Source organism: Chrysochloris asiatica, unplaced genomic scaffold, assembly GCF_000296735.1.
Source record: "Chrysochloris asiatica unplaced genomic scaffold, ChrAsi1.0 scaffold00120, whole genome shotgun sequence".
Classification (NCBI taxonomy): domain Eukaryota; kingdom Metazoa; phylum Chordata; class Mammalia; order Afrosoricida; family Chrysochloridae; genus Chrysochloris; species Chrysochloris asiatica.
In genome coordinates, this window is record NW_006408638.1 from 4596523 (window position 1) to 4603231 (window position 6709).

The window sequence follows — 6709 nt, forward strand, 5'->3', positions numbered from 1 at the left end:
CTTAGTTATCCAGTGTTGTGGTTACAGCAACAAGACAAGTGGGTGATTTTAGTGAACCAAAATACATTTTCTTCCAGTTTGGGAAACTAGGAGACCAGCTCTAAGAGACTTCATCTTGCTGTCTACTCAGGGGGCCAAAAATCTATGTCTCTTTTCAGCTGCTGTTCCTTAGCTCCTTGACAGTCATCATGTGGCATGAAATCTGTATTTCCCCATCTGTGTTTCCTTACTTCTGTGCTCAATCTGTTCCTTTTGTATCTCAAAAGCAACTGACTTAAAACATACCCTACACAGATATGACTTCTCAACATAACAAAACACTATTCCAAAATGTTCTATCCACAAGTACACGAATTAAGGTTTACAACACATATTTGGGGGGACACAAGTCTATCCATAACAGTATCCGCAGCGCAGCACAAAAGATGGTGTGAAAAGGATCCAGTACTGAGCTAGCACTAGACCTATGTCTAAAGCTATAAACTAGAAAATCTTTACCGAAGTGATACTTAGTTATTCTGTTGTTAAGTGCCTTCGAGTTGGTTACAACTCATAGCGACTGTGGATTGGGTTTCCAAGACTGTATCTCTTTTTGGGAGCAGGAAACCAAATTTCTCCTGCAGTTATTCTAGGATGACAATAATTAATGACTTTTTATTGGGACACATCCACATTTGGACACAATGTGATAGTTAATTTTTTTTAATGTTTTATTGTGAATTGTGTGATAGTTTAAAATGGGAGAACCATTAGCTTTACATTCATCCTGTGATAGTTAATTTTTTTAAGGAAATTATTGGCATGATGGAACTATGGATTCATCGGTCATAAAAATGGTGCCAGGTGGAATGATCTGTGATAGTGATGATAGTCAATGAGACTATATTAGAAAATTGAATACTGGCTACCAATTAATGTGGTGAGCAAGTAGGATAGAAAAGGAAAGAAAAAATTACAGTTAACCTTGCATATAGACACATTACCGAAACCAAATTAAACCCACTTCCATGGAGTCTTTTCCAACTCATAGCTACCCTGTAGGACAGAGTGACCTGCATCAATAGGTTTCCAAGACTGCAAGTCTTTATAGAAGCAGACTATCACATCTTCCTCCCAAGGAGAGGCTGATGAGTTCAAACGACTGGTCTTCACTAAACAGCTGAGCACTTTAACCACTGATCCATTATGATTCCTATAGAAGCTTTCAAAGATATAAATTCAAACTTTAGAAGAGGAAAATAATATTAATACAAGAGTGTGTGCAAATAGATAGTGATACACGGAATGTATTTAGATGTTTTTAGATTTTTTTGCCTTGTCGCTAGACTGTTCTAATAAGTCCCCCTAAAAAGGAATCATACCACATTGTATCTCTTTTATATGGAAAAATAAAAAACACTTCAAAAAGATATCTAACCCTGTAGGACTGAAGCTGAACATGGTGAGGAATGGGGCCCAGTAGGTGGTATGTTGTTGTTGAGTGCCATTGAGTCGGTTCTGACTCCTACTGACCCTGTATAGGGTTTCCAAGGAGCTGCTGATGGGTTTGAACTACCAGCTTTGTGGCTCGCAGTTCCTTGCTGATCCTACAGTGCCACACCAAAAGTCCAGTAGCTGATATAAGCACGCCAAAGGGCATGTGCACAACTGAATCTTAACTTCCGCAGCTCTGGGTCCAGAACCAAACCTTAACTGGAGAAGCTCCTGTTGAAAAAGAGATTTATTGAGGGTTTTAGGATCCAGAACTTGCAACCTCACCTGTGCAAGAGCATGCTGCTATGTTACTGCTGTGAACGTAGCTAGACCCAAGCCCACCTGATGACTCAAGGGATGTCTGTGGAGTCATCCCAACCCCAGTTCAATACTCTGATCTTTGCAGTATGTTTTCACATGATTTGAAATTTTAAGATGCCAGGGATTTTTTTAATAACTAAAAATAAAACTGCTGGAATGTAATAAGATAGCACAAATGTGATAAAGGAAAACTATTTTCTGGTCAGTAGTACAAAGGTGTCCCTGGGTGGCACAATCATTTAAGTGCTCAACCCCATAGGAGAAAGGTCCCCTTGGAAGAAGATCTGGCTCTGCTTCTGACAGGTCACAGCATTGAAACGCCTGTGGTGCCTAAGTGTTGTCATGTCTGTTCCAGCTCATAGTATCCCTGTGTAGGGTTTCTGAGGATCGCCTGGTGGGTTTAAGCCGTTGACTTTGTGATTCAAATAGACCTATGATCCAGTGCTTATGCTACAGCACTACTCTAGGACTCCGATCTAAATCTAAAAGCATTAAAATTTTATCCCTCTTGTATGGGAGCCTAGAGATGTAAATTTGTAGTTATCAATTTAAATTGAACTGTTTTAGTCCTGGTGTGGTGCTGTGGGTTAATGTGCCAGACTGCAAAGTCGTTTGAACTGCAAGATCGGCCGTTCAAGCTCACCAGCTGCTCCTCAGAAACCCTATACAGGGTCGCTATGGGTCGGAACCGACTCGATGGCACTTAACAACAACAACTGTTTTAGTGCTATGAGCACAGGTGAAAAATCTTTGTATTCTTCTGTGGTGGGTGGTGGTGGTTATGTGTCGTGGAGTCAGTTCTGACCCATAGCGACCCTGTACAGAGTTTCCAAGGCTGTAAATCTTTATGGGAGCAGACAGCCTCATCTTTCGCCCATGGAACAGATGGTAGTTTCGAACTGCTGACCTTAAGGTTAGCAGCCCAACTCATAACCACTATGCTACCAGAACTCCTTTGTATCCATACTGCTCTTTAATAAATAAAAAAAAATCTTTTTTTTCATATGCAGATTAGTTCCACAAACCTAGCTAGACCTTTCCAGTTCTCTTGTCAGCTGAAATTGCCTTGTACAAATTAACAACCCAGATGTTGATGGGGGCATAATAATAGAATGACGTGCCAAAATAACTAGATTATTTAAGTCATGATTGCAGTTTTATGATACCATCTGGGAAAATGACTAAGTGGTTGTGAATCTGAAATAAAGTAAACAATCTTCCCCCTTCAGTAGGCACTAGGACCTTTCTTGGCACTTTGTTAGTAGTGGAACTTCCTGGTCACTTTGCTTATATTGATAGTGACACACTGTATCATGGTTTGAACCGGAACTTTTCTTTTACACATTTGGCAGATATTTAATGGCCCAATATAGTCTTTCTGAAATCTGACTTAACCACCTAAATGATAGGATAGTGAAACCTGCTATTTTATGTGTATAAATGCTGTCTTTCCAAATTAGGAAAGAACAAATAAAGCCCTGTAGAAGTGCCCTGTTTTAAGAGTGATTTTATGCTCTACCATTAACATTCTCCCAACGTAGTGTTACAGAAAATAATTACTGCTAGACAGGAAGAATTGTTTCCCATTCTGGAATAATGTGCAGCATTTTGGCATTTCATTGTCTCCTCAAAATTCTCTACGCTATGGGACCATAAATTATCACTCTTTTTTAATGTGGAATGTCTATATGATTTAAATTTTATGGGAAAAGAGAGCAAGAAATTATAAGAAATAGTTACTTGCTTAGAGCCAGAGAATCTCAGGAAGGAAAAAAGACTATTTCTACTTCTTTAACACTGGTCAAAGAAATGTATAATCAATTTGCCATTGTTTATTAAGAAAGCCACAAAATTGGGTGTTTTAAATTCATATTTGTCCATGGGCACGCAGTGTCTCGAATAGTGGTTCCTAACCTTTTTTAGGGGCCCAAATTAAACACATTCATATGTCTGCTTCACCCATTCTGTTTAGTCAGTTCCAACTCATAGTGACCTCATAGGAAATAGTAGAAATGCTCTATGGGGTTTCCAAGATTGTAAATCTTTAAAGGAGTAGACAAACTTGTTCTTAATTTGGTCCACAGAATCCAAAGTTTTGTGTTTATGTGCATTATGCCTATTTCTGGGTCTTGTAGTTTTTTTCTCAGAAATGTTTAGACCCAATATTATGGTGGAAATTAACTAATAATTAATTTCGTGGAAATTAACTAATAATTAATTTCTAATTATTGGGCACTTATATGCCAAAAACTGTGTTTGTTGTTATTGTTAGGTGCTGTCAAGTAGGTCCCAACTCATAATGACCCTGTAGAGAGTTTCTGAGACTGTAAATCTTCACAGGAACAGAAAGCCTGATTTTTTTTTTCCCCCTCAGAACGTCTTGGTGGGTTTGAACTATTGATCTTGTGGTTAGCAGTCCAGTGCTTATCCTACAGTGTCACCAACATTGCAGCTGTGCTTGTTGTTGTTGTTGTTGTTAAGTGCCATCGAATAAGTTCTGACTCATAGCGACCCTGTATAGGGTTTCCAGGGAGCAGCAGTTGAGCTTGAACCATTGACCTTATGGTTCAAACCAACCCTGCAGTCCAGCTCATTAACCCACAGCTCCACACCAGGATTCCTCAACTGTGCTGAGCACCTTATATTTTCCACTAACTGCTCTCAAAAAAAGTATTTTATGTTTGAAGAAATGTAAAACTTTGAGAGTTTTTAAATTACTTGCTGAAGACCATGTAGAACTAGAATTAGAACACAGTGATACCATCAGGAAAATCTGTCCTCTTTATATTATGACATTCATCCCTTAGCCGTTTTTAGACATTATGCAGTGATGATGCACACATCTATTTACTGGCTTAGCTCTGACTGGATTTTCTTTGGTATCTGTTCATTCAATTCAGACAACATTAAATAATTTCTAGATGCTGCTACTAGATATTGTTGTTAGCTGTCTTCAAGTCTGTCCCCAACTCATGGTGACCCTTGCAGAACTGAAGGACAAGCTACCTAGTCTTGTGCCTTGGGTTAGAAATTGGATTTTCATTGACTGATCTTCAGAAGCAGATCATCAGGCCTTTCTTCCTAGTTTGTGTTGGTCTGGAATTCCTCTGAAGCCTACCCAGCATCAGAGCAACACACAGGCTTCCACTGGCAAACATGCAGTGGCTGTCCTCCTAGTGAATTGGAGGGAATGGAATGTGGGTAGAACGTGAGAATGAGGTCATTGAACCACTGCCACCCCCTTTGGTTGTTGTTGTGTGTCGAAGAGCGAGTTCCAACTCACAGAGACCCTGCAGGGTTTCTGAGAGCAACCTGTAGGTTTGAACTGTCAATCTTGTGCTTCACAGTCCAGTGCTTACCCTACAGTGCTACACCAGAACCCATTTAGATACAATTGTTGTTGTTAAGTGCAGTCCAGTCGGTTCCAACTCATAGCGACCGCATGTAGGGTTTCCAAGGAGTGGTAGGTGAGTTTGAACCATCAGCCTTGAGGTTCAAACCAAGTTTGTGGTCCGGTGCATATCCAACAGCGCTACACCAGGACTCCATTTAGATACTACTATAGCATAATTCCTAAGGAGCCCTGGTGGCACTATGGCTTAAGTTTTGGGCTGCCAACTGCAGGCCAACAGTTCAAACCTACCAGCTGCTCCACAGGAGAAAGATGAGACTGTCTGTTCCCATAAAGATTCACAATCTGGAAAAGCGTAAGTCCAGTCACTATGAATCAGAATCAACTAGATGACAGTGGGTGTGATTTGAATTTTTATTATCATTCTTAGGTCAACATCGAATTGTAGGGCCCAGGGAAGTACCTGGCATGTCATTTTTGGTTAAATAAATAAGTGAAAATTTGAATGACCCCTCCAATAACACAACAACACAAAAAGCCATGGCCTGGGTTGTCTTGCTTTGTGCTACTCCACCATTACTGAATACAGTGCATGAGGGTAGAAGTGGTGGCTGTCGTTTTTGACAGGCAGTAAGCATGCAGTAATGTCCGTCTGACTACTGAAGTCAGATTCCATTTTCTTGTAATTGTATAATTGTCAGAAGCCAGCAGCATTTGGCCCATTTCTCAACGTGACATTTGGAAAGCAGTAACTTGGGGTTTTTGCATAGTGTTTCACCCCATGTCTTTTTCATTAGACAATACAATTTTGACAGTCAGTATTGCCCAAGAATAATTGGAGAATAAAATTTCCCATGGTAGTTTGATCATTGTTAACTATGTCTAGAAAAACAAGCACATTTCTCTGTCACTAACTAGTTCTGAGACCTTGGGAGAACTTTGCCAGACCTCAATTCCTCATCTGTCAAATGAGGCAACTAGACTATATCAGTCATTATTCAAAACTTTTTTTCCCCTTTGTTTGCATTAGTAATCTAACATTTGTTTAATTTTTTTCCCCCAATGAAAGTCTTTGCAAAACTTAAATGCATAGACTATAATGCAGAATAGGCTGGTTAGAATTTAGAATGGGAAGTCTTCCAATACAGAGCGACACAGCTTGTGATAATGTTTTTTTTTTAATTCAGATATAATTTACATACAGTAAATTTCACCCCTTCTAATGTACAATTTGGAGTCCTGGTGTGGCGCTGTGGGTTAATGCGCCAGACTGCGAAGCCATTTGAACTACAAGGTCGGCAGTTCAAGCTCACCAGTCGCTCCTCGGAAACCCTGTATAGAGTCGCTATGGGTCAGATCCGACTCGACGGCACTTAACAACAACAACAATGTACAATTCGGAGTCCTGATATGGCGCTGGAGGATAAGCAGTGGACTGTTAACTGAAAGGTCAGTTCAAACCTACTCCTTGGAAACGCTATGCAAGGTCGCTATGAATTGGAACCGATTTGATGGTGCTTAACAACATAACAAAGGAGCTCTGCTAGCGTAGTGGTTACGAAT